This window comes from Anser anser, assembly GCF_964211835.1.
Source record: "Anser anser genome assembly, chromosome: 7".
NCBI classification, from domain to species: domain Eukaryota; kingdom Metazoa; phylum Chordata; class Aves; order Anseriformes; family Anatidae; genus Anser; species Anser anser.
Window position 1 is genome coordinate 11,153,381 of NC_139727.1, and position 18,138 is coordinate 11,171,518.

At 39.5% G+C, this 18,138-nt stretch overlaps 1 protein-coding gene and 2 long non-coding RNA genes across 6 annotated transcripts in view; 1 reads left to right on the forward strand and 2 right to left on the reverse strand.

Annotated features, from left to right (window-relative positions):
- OPN4 (opsin 4) overlaps window positions 1–6,618 on the reverse strand; it is a 54,241-nt gene extending 47,623 nt beyond the window's left edge. The window contains exons 1-2 of the mRNA XM_083845394.1: window positions 5,535–6,618; window positions 4,631–4,861 (exon numbers count right to left, since the gene is read on the reverse strand). The gene's annotated coding sequence lies outside the window, so the exon portion shown is untranslated. The remainder of the gene's footprint in view (window positions 1–4,630; window positions 4,862–5,534) is intronic.
- Window positions 1–18,138, forward strand: part of LOC310902967 — a 65,924-nt gene extending 47,786 nt beyond the window's left edge. The window contains exons 3-5 of one of the 3 annotated variants that reach the window (XR_014587161.1): window positions 4,078–4,239; window positions 11,962–15,216; window positions 16,044–18,138. This is a non-coding gene — a long non-coding RNA (uncharacterized lncRNA). Of the gene's footprint in view, window positions 1–4,077; window positions 4,240–6,624; window positions 6,931–11,961; window positions 15,217–16,043 lie in introns of those variants that run through there. The other 2 variants (XR_014587162.1, XR_014587163.1) reach the window with 2 other exon arrangements.
- Window positions 8,068–11,950, reverse strand: LOC310902969. 2 transcript variants are annotated; one of them, XR_014587166.1, is made up of 4 exons: window positions 10,493–11,950; window positions 9,886–9,942; window positions 9,409–9,431; window positions 8,068–8,190 (listed from the first exon to the last, which is right to left on the reverse strand). It is a non-coding gene; the product is annotated as an uncharacterized lncRNA (long non-coding RNA). The 2 variants fall into 2 exon arrangements; XR_014587165.1 differs by having other exon boundaries at window positions 8,068–9,942; window positions 10,493–10,580; window positions 11,106–11,950.

Consider the following 18,138-nt stretch of genomic DNA (forward strand, 5'->3'; position numbering starts at 1 on the left):
ACAGATACACAGCGAAGGGCCAGGACTACGCTTAAATGGAGCCCTATAAGCAGAGGGGTGGATGGGCCCCAGGCAAGGCCGGCCAGGGCAGTTAAGACCTATTAATGCAGTCAGGGTCCTGACAGATGCTGCTTCTCAAGTTCTTGAGAAATTCTTAGTATTAGTTTTTTTCTGCTAAAATGAAGTCTTAATAAATGAGCACATTTCTCAGGTACAGAGTGCTTACTACCTTGCACTTAACTGCTCCTTAATACCCATCTAACATCTGGCCATTTATTTAGGGTCTTAAATTTATAATCTTCCAACATTTTGGAAATTCTGAGCAAGAGATCTCACAAGGGATATTTTTACTTCAAATCATCTGTTTCATTACATTAAAGAAAGATAGCAGGGTTTAATATGTCTAAGAACATAAGAATACCGGAATGACCATTCTGAGTCGGTCCTCAGCTCTAACCTCCAACATCAGGCTCAAAGCAGCATGCTAGGGAAGAGTGCAGTATGGTGAGATGGTTGCCAGAACAAACCTGCTGAGACACAAGCTCTTTACCTCCTTTTTCCTAATAACCGGAAGAGGAATCATTCCTCTCAAAATGGCACTCATGTTTTAGTGAGACTTTTTTTTTGTAGACTATAAATAGTCTTACTAGAAGCTCCGATTTTTAGGATTTGAAGATCCGAACTCTGGGACTAATTACAGAGAAGTGCTTGCAACTGAAGCACCCAGAATGGCTAGCTGAGCATTTAGGAACAGGGGTTTTACATACTGCCCCATAGGTTGTTGGGTATTTAGTCCTTTAATGATCACCTGTGCTAGTGCCTTCTGGTGCGCTGGTTCCCGAATTTCTCCTATATACTTGTGAGATCACTTGATGCACTTTCAAACTAAGAGGTTTGGGCAAAAAATTTGGAAAGAAACATTTCAGCTTTACTATGGAATATCAGATACTCCATATCCCACTGATAGTACATTTTGCTCTCTTCAGTTTTGGGTTTTACAAATACGTATTTTGTTTCGGCTGAATCTTACAAATTGTATGTGGAATCCAGCAACTGAGCTGGATTATTTAAGTTCTGTCATTTCTGTAGGAGCAGCAGTTTTCAGTCACATGTAGCTAGCAATTTTTATGATGTATGAGCCAAGATGAAACTCAGCAGTTTCCCTTGATCATTTTGTCTCTGTACTGTTGAAAGGACTTCAAATATCAGTACTCCTGTTACCAATCTACATTATAAAAACAGAGTGATGACTGTGGTATGAAAAAGCTCTTTCGAGAGAGGTTTGGTTCCCCACCCCTTAACCATAAATGTTTGAAAAACATGGCGTAGACGTTATGACATGCTACAGACTGGGCAGCAATGGGTACCAACAAAAGCCTGTAACTTGTATTTCTAGTTGCCACAGGAAGTGAAAGGAACAGACACCTTTATTTACCATATGTCTGACCAACAGGTGCTATTTCCCCACCGGATTTTGCCTGAACATGTCTGAGAGTCACATTATTATAAAACTATACTGACCCAATGCTTGTGAAGATCTAGATTTAACTTGTGTGGAGGTATTCGATCATTAAGTGCAGCTGTTACTGAAAGTCATTATTGGAATACCATACAATGAAAATCTTGCAAGCTTTAATAAGAACAGTATCATTTTGGATGGACTGGGGCCATTGATTAGTATTAGAAACAGTGTAGTAGTAAAAGCACATTTTCCCAGTGATTTTACCTGGTGTGATTTTTATCTGATAAACAAGATCATCTGCTTCCCTGGGACAGTGTCCAGTTCTGGGTTCTCCAGTACAACAAAGATGCAGACTTACTGGAACAAGACCAGCACAGGGCCACACGGCTGGTTAAGGAACTGGAACATATTTTATAAGTGGAGACAGCTATAGGACTCTTCAGCCTGCAGAAAAAGTGGCTTTGAGGGCAGGGTTCTATCTCAATGTGATTAAATATCTGGTAGGAGGGAATGAAAAGGAGAGCCAGACTCATCTCAGTGATTTAAAATCCAATAAAAACAAAAAATAAACAACAACAAAACAAAAACACAAATTCCCTGAGAACACTAGAGGGTGGTCAAACACTGGGACAGGTTGTCCAGAGAGGTAGGGGAGTTTTGATCTTTAGAAATATTCAAAACCCAACTCACTATAATCCTGAGAAGCCTGCTGGGAACTAGCTGTAGCTGACCTTGCTCGAGAAGGGAGTGGACTAGATGATCACAAGAGGTCCTGTCCAGTCTCAGTTTCTTTCTCTGACTGTAGGAAGAAAGCTAAATTCTTATTTACCAGATGTCTACTAGCCAGAACAGCAGGAGGAACATAACAGATCAAAAAGCCTAATATGGATAATATAAAAACAACAGTCCTGCATGCTAACAAGCTCTGAACTCAGCTTCAGGTACACAAAAAAAAAACATAGGGAGGGGAAAATCTGAAAAATTTTTCTCCTGCCACAGAGTGAATGCTGACATGAAGAGTTAAACACTGGATACTTATTCAGGCTGCTAATTCCATTCATACTTTCAGAATAATGTAATTCAGAACTTGATAGCATTTAGTTATAACTTTCTCAATTTGTAGACATGAACAAATGGTAACCCAAGTGTATTTTTCCCAGCACATTACCATATACTAATAGCTCCTTTCTTGAAATAAAGTATGCTAATGGACAAGTCAGAGAAGTTAGTTTCTTTGTTCAACCATTTGCCAGTTGTTTTCCTGTTCTGTCACTTGAGAAGTCACAATGGAAGCACCTACTGTCGTTTAATATCTGTTAATATAATTAACTATGTTAGTATACATTGTAAACTCAATTTTGTCTAACGGAAGATTTTTCTAGATAAAATAAACACTTCATAATAAGAAATTGTAATATGTTGAGTTAGATAGCTCCTTTATTGCTGTCCAGTAGTCTACAGCAACCTCTCTCCTCCTGTATATATAAAAATTTTTTATGGTTTTTATTGCTAAGACGTTCTACTAGAAATGTATTTGTTTCATGTTAGAAAAAGTAGATTTAGTGCTGTTCTGATACAAGAACATGGTTGTCTGCCAAAGGAAGCTTCTAAGATGCTAAGGAAACACTCATAAACTGTGTCAGGGCCCATGTCCTTCATCAAAATAGCCATGCCTGCTTTGACATGTTTTTCTAGTTGACACAATGTGCAGATGTTCTTGGTAGCACAGGTGCCCCTCTCCAGCTGAATACAAGACAATTATAGCACAATATCAATTTAAGAGTATTTAAAGACAATAAAAAGCAGGAGTATCCACTTCCACACTGTAATTACACTGACAACTTCTGTGCAGACAAGCACTTAAACAGTGTTCATTGTTAAATTGAACCTGAGTTTCAGGCCAGTGGTCCTTCTGCAGCACCAGGGTTCCTGCAGGTAAGGAGTATGTCAGTCTGGCAGCTTGGGCTTCCCTGAACTAGCTTCACACAGCCCTGGCTCTTAAAGACCACAGTGATTGACTTGCCAGGTCTTTCACCCTTCTCTGAACTATTTCTCTTCAGCATCTGATGCCCTTGTCTTGACTGAGCAAGACATAAAAACAACCCCCCTCTTTGTTTTTCCTTTCTTTAGAAAAAGAAACAGTCATAGGTATTCAGTGGACAACAGTCCAACTGCTTAGAAACTTTTCTGCACAGAAAGTTTAAGGAAGAAACCTTTCTTCAGGCTAGTCTGCAATATCTAGAATTCTACCAAACATTTTTGTTTACAATAGATGTTTATCATGTTTTGCCAGAGGCTTGAACAGTTGGCAGCTTTTCCTAAACATCAACTGTTAGCACAAAAAGTACAGGAAAGCTGACATACCTGCCCTTTTACAACAAATCATGATAAAGAATGTTGCCAGCTGTAATAAGAATTTTTCATTTTCCCTTTACTGAATTTCAGAAGAAATTTACTGTTTACTGCAATGAGTTAGCATTGTATGAGGCAGGAGGTTAACACTGAATTAGCAGGAGGTTTACTTGCTTAAATTCAAGGTACAACTTCACACTGATTTATTTTCCAGTAAATAAATACTACTGAGTTGATTGAAATTAAAACTTTTTCCTTCACAGATATTATCAAGATACGCCTTCCAACAACCTGTACCCACCCAAAGAACTTTCTGCTGCACTTCAAAGTGACTGCTTAACTCTAGGTCTCCTTGCAGAAAAATAATGGCTAAAGAGGTGACAAGATCTAATGCAGAAAGGCATAACCCAGACATGTGGAACCAGGTACATTTTAGACTGTTGTTTTATAACTCCTCTTGCACAGTCACCTGCACTCTATCATTTAGAACATGCACAGGCCTTGGTTTACATAGGCATGTGACTTTCATATTATCCTGTCCCACACCGATGGAGGTGGCACACATATTTAACAATTAACTGTTGTGGTTTAACCCAGCTGGCAGCTAAACACCACACAGCCATTTGCTCACCCTCCCCCCTCCCTCTCTGGGATGGGGGAGAGAAACAGGAAAGTGAAGCCGGTGAGTTGAGATAAAGACAGTTTATTAAAACACAAATATAATAATAACAATAATAATAATAATAGTGATAATGATAATAGTATTACTAATAATAATGTGTAAGAAAACAAGTGATGCACAATGCAATTGCTCACCACCCGCTGACCGATGCCCAGCCTATCCCCGAGCAGCCGGCCCCCCCACCCCGGCCAGCCACCCCTATATATTGTTTAGCATGACGTCAGATGGTATGGAATACCCCTTTGGCCAGTTTGGGTCAGCTGTCCTGGGTCTGTCCCCTCCCAGCTCCTGCTGCACCCCCAGCCTGCCCGCTGGCAGGACAGAGCGAGAAGCCGAAAAGTCCTTGGCCTGGTGTAAGCACTGCTCTGCAACAATTAAAACATCAGCATGTTATCAGCGCTCTTCTCTTCCTAATCCAAAACATAGCACCCTACCAGCTACTATGAGGAAAAATTAACTCTGTCCTAACTGGAACCAGGACATTAACTTAAGTAGCTAAATCTTAGAGAAGTTTAATAGATAACCTAGTATTGAGTAAGGTTTCTCAAAAATACTATTTAGTACTTCAAGAAGTCTGGCCTTGAAAAATGGTATAGGTCATCAGTGCTGATGGCCTGAATATGACATCTAATTAGAACTGTAGAACAAAAATAATGGGGGACTTAAAAACATAGGTGATAAATTAAATAGGTTAGTCAACAAAATGTCTGTGGTCTAACCAAAGACATAACCTATAAGACACCTGTAGAACAGCATGCAAAAAAATATATATTTGATCTGTACTGAATATGGAGGTGCTAATGACTGAGGTATATTTGTTCAATACATACAGTAATTGCAAAATGCCGAACAGGAGATGATAGCTAGAGGAACATGCACATTGTATAAATTACTAGTTAAAAGGAGCTTTATAACCTTTGGATTCAAGGGATTGAGGAGCTAGATCTGGTTGCGTGCAGCTTGGTCACAGCCTGGATAGCACCCTACCGTAAGGCCCTGAATGGAACACAAGAAATCTAGTAGTGAGCCATTACGTACCTGGGCACTGCGGACAGCTCGGTCCCTTGGAGAGGTGGCACGAGGAGCAAATAGCTGTTGCAGTGAATGAGGAGGCAGCAGCTCCAGCATCAGCAGCAGGTTGCAGTCCCTTGACAGCAGTAGCAGCCAGGGCCAGAGCAGCTTGTGGCCAGTGGCAGAATCAGGCTCTAGAAGGAACAATGAATATGAAACACCACCATTACCGTAGAAAAAAGTAATGCTGTGCATGCTTGAGTTTTTCATTTTTGCCCTACCTTGAGTTTTCTAAAGTTTAGTGCAAGTTCCTCTTTCATAGAAAGTAGCTGGAAAGGGCCTAACATTTAGCTGAGTATTACAGAAACAGTGGTAAAGGGGAAAACAGGACAGTGGAATGGGACAGACGAGCAGAGGAAGGGAAGGAGCCTAGCAAGGGACCAAATAAATCAAGCAGTTACATACCATTCATCTAATAACAGTAACAAGAGGTGCCAATTCTTTATATTTTAAGAGCAGAAATAAATCTACTTACAGCATTAATCGGTAATGCTTGAAATCAATATTATAACAGACTAATGGATCTGAAAAGTCATTAGTGGCGCGTAGGAAGCTTACTTCCTAAAAGTAATCTGCATGAACATTAACATTAGAGCTAGTTAGAGAATATATAATCCTGCCTGTGCAAAAACTGATATTAAATCTTCCCAAGTAACCTGAAAAGCAAATTCTTATTTTTTTTCCTATAAAAATCCTAAAATTCCTTTTAATAGGTCCCTCAAAATTTTTGGGTAAAGTTTCTGAAGTAAAACATTTTTCTGAAAAATATTGAGAAAGAAAGCAGATTTAACTTTTTCAGGATTACATCAGTAAAATTCTTAGAAAATATCTGGCTCAACTGTCTTTTACTGATGGGCAATATGTAGAAATTTATTTTAGTAAAGCTCTATCTAGCACCAAAAGTTAATGATGTGGGAAATAATGAAGTACAGTGACTACACCATCTTGATTCCTTTGCTTTTAGCTAGATAAAGCCAAATAAATGTATCTATTATATCAAGAAATTGAAAGGCTGTTGCATTACAGGAACATTGTTGCAGACTTTGTTATTTTTTAGGCTTATCATAACCCTTGGAAGCTTTCCTCTAATAAAGAAAATCAAATGTATTTTTATAAGGAATATCTACTGACACTGAGCATATTGATCTTGATAATAGTTTTGACATAACACTTACATGAGAGGATTACAACTTCGTAATGCAAGTTTGTCACTGAAATCATCTGTTCAAAGAAGGGACTCCTCTGGAAGAGCAGCTGTACTTCTTCAAGAATGGCCTTTGCATCCAAGGCAGATGAAAAAGGCCACTCCCAGGATTTGTTCATGAAAGACAGATGCTGCTATTAAAAGTTGATACTTGTTCCCATCCTGTTTCTGTGCTCATTCCTATCATTTATGACCCTACAGAAGACAGCTCTGTTCTGGAAAAAAAATACTCTGAAATTCTGTATGAATTATTTTTAAAAGTAACCAGCAGACATACAAGACCTTCAGAACGTAACACAAATGCTGATTTTGTTACATTTCTCCTCACACTATAGGAGATTTAGTAACTTCAAGCACTACTATTAATTTACTTGTGTTTTATCCTTTCAGTCCCTTTCTTTTCTTCCTTCTTTATGCCTCAAAGTTGCTGTTTTCTAGAGAAGTGAATTAAAAGAACCAAGTGTGAGATCTAACTGGAAATAACAAATTAGGTTGAATACATCTATAAATAAAACAAATTCTAATAAAACTGATTTCTGAACACCTGGCAAGTTCCAGAAGTGTTTATAGATAAAGAATATATTTTAAAATATTACAGAAAGCCTGTAAGAACCAGCATAACATAGCTTAACATCGCTTACTCTGTCAAAACTGATAACGTAGTCCCAAGCTATAAGGACATGAAGTTTATAATAAATAATACTGAAGCATGTGTTAAATTGCATTAATTTTAATGGTATCTGTGTGTTGCAGATTAAACACAGTTAGCTTTATCAATCCCTCTACTTGTTAGGAAAGTAAATATTGATATACCTGTTTCACTAACAGATCCTTGCTAAAGAAGTGAATAATTTACAGTACACAAAATCTGGAGGTCTGGCTGTAATGAAGTGGACTAAAGTATACTCTGGGTAAAAGCAAAAACTGCCATTAAACCCCACAATGATAAAGACTGGAAGGAGGGTTGAGATCTTTCAAGAGTTAGTATATTAAGATAGAACTACTTTATATAATACAGTACATACTAATCTACCAGTTCAGAGCAAGTCACCCTAGGGGTTTGAAGCCGGTTGAAAATACTAGATATAACTGTAGAAGAAACTTAACAGTGGGATGGGCCCTCGAAGAAATTGTGCTCAGAATTACTTAACTAGCATTCTGTGAAAGACAGAGTTCAAGCATCAATTCATTTATTTAAAATACACTGTTCTTGTTGCACTGTAAATTTTTCCTTAATGCTGAAGTAACTTCTGCTCTCACAATTCCCCTTACTCTGGTCTTCTGCACAGACCTCCCCCCCCCCCCAACTGTTCTTTCATTTTCTTCCAATCCTTTATTTCTTCTTATATTCCAAATGGCATCTTTCATTCATTCTCCTCATTCTTACTTAATCCTTTCTTCATTTTGATATATTTCAGTCTGGGAAAGAATAAATATTTAGCTTTGTAGGAAACTGGAAAAGCACAAAAGCAAGCTATTTTTCATAACAGGATAACAGGGAAGTGGTGAACCATGTCTGCAGCAGCCTAATTTCTGGAAACCTAACAGTCCTTGCAGGGAATAATTCAGAGTTCATCTGCCAGTCCCACTGATTCTGTGTTCAAGAATTCTTTGTGTGCTCAGAAAACTTAGAAGCATGCTGACTTTGTAACAAGACCTTCGAGATGCTATCACTGCAACATTTAGCACAAATTTAAGGACTTACCAGCTAATTAACAAAGAATACATTGTAGAGAGATTAATGACAAAATGAGAACAAGGAAACATGGATTTCCCTCACAAACACACATTACTACATGTTGCTGCACGCAGTGCACCAGTTGAATTACAGTCATTTGGAACAGCCTGCATTTACTCTGAAACTAACAATTTTAAAAAAGGTTCATGCCCAGTGCTAGAAAAACAGAACTAGATATAAGACCCTTGCTAAATACATTTTGACCTGTTATTTGCACTTTAGTTTTAAAACAATATCATTCTGTTTTTAGAAGCTAGATAAAGAGAATGGAATTATTTTCTTTTAACAAATACCATTAAACTAAAGGAAATTTTGGAGGTGCTTAGTAAACTGCTAGTTTTTTTTTTTTTATAGTCTAATACAGTCTATTGAAAACTAAACAATGTAACTGGGTTTGTGTGTTGTTCCTTCATTTGATTACATTGTTCAAGCAAATGCAATCACAGCAAGATTAACTTGTCTCTGATATAAGACACAGGGCTCAGCCAGAGGCAGTTGTTAAAGTTTCATATCTGTTTTACATGCAATTAACTGTTTTCAAGTCAGAACTATCTGATACGAACAGGGGGTAGCTTGTTTTACATGTAACAAGGGCAAACTAATTTATCTGAATATGGTTTCATTTGACACTTAAATTGAAAGCGGACAATCCCCTTACTTACTACCTACTTTATCACATGACAAAACTACAGTGCCTTGACTTCATCTTTTCTGCAGCAAGATATCCAGTGTATATTTGTTACTTTATAGGAAATACCTTTCTTTAGTGAAATGATAGCCTCAATTAAGCAAGGCTTTCTGAAACAGTACAGCAAGAAGTGTTTTAGCAAAGAGTCCAACTCCTTAGAAAGACCTCTTGCCTGTTCATAGTTCTTTTGTAATACATCCTCTGTACTCACCTCTTTCCTTTCTTTGTTCTCATCTGCAATGAAAGCATACAACAACTTTCTGAATCTATAGTAAAGTAGTGTTCTGCCACTGAGCCTATCCTCTCATCATAGAGCCCATGGAGGACCAGGTTTCTCATACTTTTGTCTCTCTTGGTTCTACTTTGAAAACAACACTTGTTACAATCTCGGTAGTATCTCTCGTAATTCCCCCTGCCATAATTTGGCAAAAAAAAAGAACACATCATTTGGTTTGAGCAATTCTCAGTGCTTGAAAAGCAAGTTCCTCCATAACACACCATTCATTAACATGATGAGATTATATTATCTATTAGATTATGATTAATCACTAAGATCTCCAGGAAATTTGATTTTAAGTGAGGCACATACTGTTTGTTACTTCAAGCCACCTGCTGTAGTAAGGTTGGAAATTATTCAGCTGCTATGAAACAGTATCATATGATCAGGTTTTTTTGCTAGCCCACTTACCAATTTGATTATAGCAAGACGGAAAAACAGCAGCAAAAGCATTTCTTAATTGTTAGACTAGGAAAAAAAATACACAGAACAAGTCACTGGTGAGGAACACTATTTCATGATCATTCACCACTTAAGGAAGGTCCTCAGTTGGAAGTTGCACTAAGGTTTTTTGATATCTTTATGGCCAACTTGTTTCAGCAAAGAAAGGAAACCATTACAGTAATCCACAGTAAGCATCAACATTTGTTTCTATCCCTTTTCATAACGTACTACAGCATTGTCCAATTCAGACTGTAAATTGTGATTAGCAAAGAAAACACCAGTTAGGCTATTTCTCAAGAATCCTGTGGCTCTGTCACAAAACTAGAGTTACAACAAGAGAGACCAATCCATGCAAAGTTAAGCTTGAACGTAAGTAGCCTTTCCTAAGCAGAGCTTTATTGCAAGGACTCTGACTTGAGTCCAAACAATAGCGGTAGCTCTCAGTTGCATTTTCCAGAAGCAATGTTTAGGTATAATAAATCAATGCAGCCTAACACACACTGGTGGTACTCACTCAATATGCATCACCTAAAATTGTGAGTTGAGAGGACTTGTACATACTTAACTCTATTACCTCCTTCTGATCTAAGAGTGGCAAGCCTTGAAATTCTTGACCAGGAACGAGCTCAGGCAGAGCTCTCGTCTTTCAGCTTTTTAAGTGTCTAAGAATCACAATGATAACAGGGATATTATTGTGTTACAAGTAACAGATTGGATAAAATTGTTTATGGGCTCATCACTTAACAGTGGAAACTCTTGCTTTGAGTTATTACAGAACTGATACTTCATATGTAGGAAAAACATTAACACCAATTTAAGTTTCATACAAGAACCAAGTGCAATTTAAGCAATACTGTGATATAAATGTGAATAAGAGCATCACAGTTATAGACAGAGGGAAATGTTTTCCTAATGAAGTAGGATAATTGTATATAAGGCTTAAATTAACATATAATTATCATTTACAGTAAAACTGAGTGTAACAATCTGAATTAGTGTTTAAAGACTCTTAGAAAAATAGCAGAAGCAATACTCAATGCAACAGTATGAAACTCTTACTTTCTTATAATAGGAGGGTTTTAAGCATGAATCACCTATGGAAATATTATTGAATTAATTCCATTCCTGTAGCCCATATTGAATTACTACCATTCATTTAAGAATATAAGAGAATTGGAGTACTTAACTCAAAATACTATTTTCAGCAAGTGAAACCAATGCAGAAAGCTTTGTACCAGGAAACATGGAGGACCAGCAGCTCTCCAAAGAGCTACAAACCAGACATGGTAGCACAGTCAGGAGAACCAGTACTTCCATCAGCCAAGGACCAGTCAGTCCCCTGTACTCTGAAAAACAAGCAGGACAGGCCCAGGGAGAGCAGCTAGCAGTGCTGGTATTCATACATACTCTTAAGAACAATGGAGGATATGTGATCTGAAATCAAGTTAAGGAACCACATCAGAATTAGATCTAAGAGATATTCAAGGTCAGATACAGCTTAAAGAGTACACCTAAAATCACACTAAAAAGCTGGAGTCCAGCTTAACAAAATACAGCAATAGTAAAACTTACACACCAACTCAAACAAAGGGTAAGCTTTTAAGGCTGAGCTTAAATAGAGCTCCTGGACCCATTGGCAGAGCCATGGGTGGAGGTACCAGCTGGAGCTGGCGAGGGCAGTTAAGGCTTGTTAGTTCACCAAGGCCCTGACATGCTGAAGGCGCTCTTGCTTCCCATGAGAGTGGCTTATTTACTGCTATCTGTGCAGCTATTCTATTGCTATTTCTTGTCAAACTTGATAAAGTTTAAACAAAAAAAAGAAGCCTCTCTTTCAAAGTTGCACTCTGGTTGAGCAAACTTGAATGACATTCCCAAACATTCCTCATGTGGCATTTAAAGCTACCATAAACTCTCTTCAAGCTCATGATGTGAATGATATTTAAGTGATTTTCAACTCCTCTTTTATTCTAAATTGGACTTTAACAAACCGCCACGTGAAACAGCCATGAGGCTGTTCCATGTTTCCACTCCTTTTATCAACAGGGCAAGAGTATTCTGAATCAGGAAGAGAACAGAAGGCATGTCAACATCGTACAGAGCACCATGCACAGATGCGGGTTTGGATTGTGGAAGCGGAATGGAAACACCAGTACAGTACTTCTTCCAGGCCAATAACTCCTGCTGAGCACTGCTTTTCAGTAACATTAACCATTCTAACCAGAGTACAGAGCTAACTTTGTTCTGAAACTTATTTGGCTACTACTAGCTTTCTCCTCTGCACAGTACGATAGCACACGGCATAGGTACATTCAAAATGATCTATAATAAAATAGATTGAGCTCTTGGTTTTCCCTTTGGAGTCATTATAAAGATCCCAGATATGGGGAAGATATACACACAGCCTGTTCTGCAAGGCGTTGCTGGACATCCTTTAAAATAGCAGTTGGAGCGAAGGAGAACTAACCATACTGATTGAAGAATCATAGTGTGGCGCTCCTGCCATTTTCCAAACAGTAGCTGAATGGCTGCAAATGAGCACAGGCAGGACAAAATGTTCTGAGCTGTCACAAGGCTGACAGGAATGTGATCACATGCTGAGCAGGCGCGAGTCGTGCAGAGCCAGCTGTGCCAGTAACTGCTTGAAAATTAAATTGTGAAAGCAATGGGGCCTATGTAGTCCTCTGATATCTGTTTGAAGCAGTACAATTCTTCCAAAATATCCTCGGTTTGTGCAAATACAGTGCTTAAGAAGCTGTGGATTCTCTGAAGAACTGTGTTACTTTTTTACCTTTTGTTTAAGATAAATCAGTTATATGTGCCAGGGCCAGGAGTGACTAGGCCTTAATAGCAGTAACCAACCTCAGCCGGGACCCACACCCACACACATACTTATTCTCTGACCATGGGCCTAGGAGCTCTACTTAAGCTCAGGTGTGGGCCTTCAATATCTGTTTGAATTTTGGTGTAGAAATGCTATTCTGTAACTCAGCTATGGCCTTCTTGGTTGTTGGCCCCAGTCCTAATTTACAGCCTGGCTTTGTATCTTGATTTTGGGCTTACCCTTGTTGTCACACATCTACTGAGCACCCACCAAGTTTTGTCTGACTCTGGTTATTTCTGCTAGATTAGTTCTGGCCTGAAGTTTGACTGCCTGGCTTGACCTTGGACCTGCGTCATCACCAGAACTTGCTGTATAATCTAGATGCTTGATCAAATTTGGCTACTATCCTTGAGTCAACCTTGCTCAGCTAACGGGGCTAAGTACTACTAGCCTTGTTAACTGTACTTAGCTTGTTGTCTATTAAAGAAAAGCTAGTTCTTGCTGTATCCTGACAAAATGAAGCTTAGTAGCAATAGAACTAGTTTGTATGACTTTCAGGCATCTGGAATGACTGTATTTATATTCGATAGAAAATCTCAACGCTCTTGTTACCAGTGCTTTACAGCTCATGGAAATCCCTGTGCTTGTCTTCTTCAACTGCCCTTCAGGCCATTCTCGGAGTTTGTCACTTATGTAACCCATGTTTAAATTGCATCCTAAAGGCATGGTTCTTCCTTCCCTGTCCTGAGGTGCCTGTTCTAGGTGCCAATATGAGCAAGTATGCAGTTGTGCAATAAGGCAGTATAGGGAACTGAAAGCCAAGTATAGAAAGCTGATGGAGGCTGAGCATAAGGGGTGAGACAGGCTTACCTAAACAAAGGAGAGTAGAGATATCAAACTTCTTGTAGCTTTGCTTCTAGTTATGCAAGAGTCACAGGATGGCTTTGGTTGTTCTTTTACTGCTTCTGAAAGCGATTACAGGACAATTATTTGAGTGAAAACTTTACTTAGTGCTTGAGACAGCCCCTGCTGTCAAATCTCAGTGGTAAAATAGTGACAGGACAATCCATGGATTACTGCATGTAGTTGTTTTAGTCTTTTCTTGTTTTTTCTTAAAAATGTTGTTAAAATGTTTGTTATGAATTACAATGGGCCAAACTGCAACTCAGATGTGACCACTCCTGTAGTATCAGTCAGGTCCTACTGTACTTTACAAGGGAGGCCTGCCAGGCCAGATACTGTTCTCAGACAGGTAACCTGCTGAGGAACATTCCCTTCTCTCCAGAGCAGTGTTTTTTACCACTGAATGACTTCTTTTTAATGAGCAGCTGTAAAAGACTGCAAAAGATGGCAGCTTTGCATTCTGAGTGTCAAAAAGAGGAATTTCTCCTGTCCAAAGCCATACAGATGGAAGACAAAAAATGTTAGCAAGGCAGAGTAGTATTTTCATTTTGTACTTCAGAAATTGGACGTGAAGTGAGAGAGTTGTGCAAGGCTATTCAGAAACACAGGCTGCCTGAGTCTCAGCCTCATCTAGAAGACCTATCTGTGTCCTTGCTTGCACAGAAGAGGACATTCTCCCGGAAAGAAAACAAATTAATTCTGCCTGATGGATATTACTAGAGAAGATACTGGCTGTTCGGTAGCAGAATCTGTATTTGTGGATGAGAGTTATCAACTCTTCTGTCTATGGTAGTCCTTTTGTTCTGTGTGAGAGCTGTGAGTTAACAACATGTTGTATTGAATTTGTTGTGTGATGTGGTGTGTTGGCAAACTCTATAGTGGAGTGGGATCAATGGTGCCAATACAGCAGTTCCCAGTCAAGCTAAATTTGCATTCCTCATAAAGTGCTACTGCTGCCTCTGCAGGATTCAATTTCCTTTCTATTTTTATATGATTTTCTAAGTCTGTAGTTAATATTAACTGACAAGGCCAGCCGAGAATCTTGGGATTTCCTATTACAGATAATTAAGGAAACTACTAATTCATGTACAGACAGATGCCTTGTGGTAAATTGCACTGTATGAATATCATTGCCTTCACTGCTAATTCTTATTCCTACTGATTACCGAATCTGTCTTATACTATAAGGTGCTAGAAGCATGCATCGGGTTTTCTAAAAAATAGATGTATAAAGAAAGCAAAGAAGCTTTTATTCTTAAATTTTTGACTTTTTTTTTTTGAGTCGGTTGTCCAATTTTTTTTTTTTGTACCTAGAATATGTGGGAGCTTGCACTTCTAAGCTTTATTAGTGGAGCTTTGAGAAGAGCTTAGAGGGCGAAGGAGGACTTAGATTCATCAAGAACTCTTCCAGTGCACCTTAGTCGTTAACAAATTGGTGTAAGCTTCTAACCTAATGTAGAATTGAGCTTCTTGTTTGTCTCCAAAGAATTGTCTCTGAAGAAATTGCCATCAGGTAACCTCAAGAATGGGCTGCTCCACAATGAAGGCTGCCAGGAGCCGAGGCTGACGGGAAGGTAGGCAGGACAGTGGCCTTGCCAACAAGGGTCACAATTCCGTGAGACCTGTGTGGCAAGAACAGAGGAGGGGCGGTGGTAGTACCGCAGTTATTACCAGGCAAGTCTGTAGTGATGAGGCATGCCCAAGGCCTAATGAGAGAGCCAAGTCCGGCTGGGGATCAGCAGGGCACATCACCATAGCCAGGCATAGGTTTACCTACAGCATAGCTATGGATTAGAGGTTGCACTTCAAACCTGTTGAGCCAGACCAAGTATGAGGGCCTAAACTTAAATGCAGCATGAAGCAAGGCAGAGAAAACCCTGGCGAGGCTTCTCACAGCTCTTGCGCACAAACCAAATGTTTGTCTGCATCATGTCTGAGCTGGTCGTGAGCACAGGCAGCCAGAGTGGGGTGGTGGAACCTGTTGAAGCACTCACATAGCAGTTGTAAACTACTCTGTTCCTGAGCTGTTTCCCAGACAGGAGGTAGCAATTTGGGTCAGATGGATCTACAGTCTTATGTGATACGGCCATTGTTAAGGTAGTGTGTTAATAAAACTTTCTGGCCTTAAAATCTTAATCTGACCATGCAAGAACAGGACTCCAAAATTCATCTGAATGAACTGCCTCAGATTGAGCAGATTTAAAGTGTAACATACTTTTGTAAAATAATGTTTCCTTATTAGCTGTCAGCATAAACATATAATGCTGTATTCAAACAAGCAGGTAGCTGTGATCTGAGGTACAAAGCTGCATTCTTTAATATCTTGTGGAGTAGAATTGTTTCCTGAGAGATTGGCTGTTTACCTTGTCCATTGTCTGATAGTTTGCTTCCTGTTCTCTAGGAAGGCACACGCTGGGGTCTCCTGACTCATACCTTAGCAACAAGCAGAAGGTTGTATTTGGATTGTAACGTGTCTGAAGACAATGCAACATGAGCAGAGAGGAAGGAGATCTGTGCTTGAGACAGATCCTTCTCAATTGTCTCCTGCAGGAAGGATATGAGAGCACTCTAATTGGAGTCGTACCAGTTCGCTCTCTTCTGCCCACACTTGGTCCCAACAGGAGGGACACCATGGCAGGTCTGGCTCTTGCAGTCCTCTGTCCCTGAAGAGCTAGCTTCGGTATGCTGACTCAGACCAGAGACATCCTGCCTGAAGTACAGGTGTAGCCCTCAGCTTAATCAGTAGAGTTGGTACTTTGGAGAGGGGAAAAAAGCTTTGCTGTGTTTGTAAACTTCATTTGGAATCGAGGAAAGACAGCAAGTATGGCCTGAAGGAGATAAGAGGCTAATTCTTGAACCGGCTCACAGATAGGCCGTTCATTCAGTTGAATTTCCAAGTCTTGTTCTTTTATGTCCAAATTATCAAATTGAAGGTACTACAGCTCAATCAAAACTACTAGCAGGAAAGCTCAATGCTAACTTGCGTCATTTAAAAAAAAAAGTAGATTTTGGAACTGAGCATGGAAGATGAGCAATCAGTACAAATAAACAGGACATAAGTTTAATATAGCATGATTGTACTTGGCTGAGTATCCTTTAAAACAAGAATATGGCAGAGCACAGTCAATGGATTGTGACAAGCTCCATCACACCAGCCTGCTTTTCTAGCCGTGTTGTACTTCTGCTTTTATCAAATGCCGTATATTCATATCTCAGCGTGGTTAGCCCTGATTATGATCATCCTGATATCTGTTAAATGAGCTGCTTTTTACCAAGCTTAGTTTCCAAGACCATTAAAAACAAAGAATAGGGTTTGCTATTAACAGCCCAAAGGCAATCCATGTACCTCCAAATTGTTACCAGTTCTTTATTTCCTCTCCCTGGGAATGCTGCAAAAACATATCCCATAACACACTTTTTCTATTGATCTGAATAACCAGCTGTGTGCTGAGACCTGTTATTTCTATTCATGTACTGCAGCTGCCCTAACCTACAGTGTTGGTTTTACAGAAAATGTGGTATCCTGTGGGCTCTAATTTAGGTGCTAATAATATAGACAGATGAAGTTAATATATTCTAGGGGAGCTATTAGTGTATATATATGATGCCATCTTCAAAAAGTGTATGGGTCCCTTGGCACTTACCTGTATATGTAGTTTATCACAGTAATCCTGGTGAGAGGGGACCTCAGGACGTCCCTCATCAAACCTCCTGCTCAAACTAGGGTCAGGTGTAAGGTCAGGTCAGGTTGCTCAGGGTTTTATCCAGTTGGGTCTTGAAAACCTTCAGGAATGGAAACTGCACAGCCTCTGTGGGTAACTTGTACCTTGGCCTTCCCGAGGAGTTTTTTTTTTCCTCCCCTGTATCTGCAGTTGGAATTTCTTGTGATATTACAGTTAAATCCATAGGTGGATGCTATTGTAAAACAACTACATTGCAGTTCAGCTGTTTTAATTAGGAGTGATGTCAGATGCATAACACAGTGCTGAGACCTGCGTGGGCCGTAGGTGAAGTGCTGGTGATGGGGACAGAGGCTGATGTCTGTAAAATCTATGCTCCAGAAGGGATATAGGAGCCCTACACATGCTGCAATTAATTGCACTTGGAGCTCTGTCTGTAACTCAGCCAGGGTAGAGGTTGTTACAGAAACAATGCCATGACACCCTAAGTACCCAAAAGTCAAAGGTGTGTGAAACTAAATGATGTGTAAACACTGAATTGGTCTTCCGTACCTTGTTTTCCCAACAAGCTTTATCATCCTCCCCTGCAATCTAGGCATGATTTTTCTGTATCTGATGCTGCTCATATCTTTATAGAGCTGCAAAACCACCATGAAATTGATGTGATTTTCTTTCACTGCTGCCCAAAAGGGGCTGAATAGCAGCCCTGGAACAGAGTAGGCTTGTTGACTTCATTCTGCAGCTGCATGACAAATCTGCCTCTAAGCCTGCAGCTTCAAGAAGACAGCACAGCATCTGTTCACATAAAAGATAGCT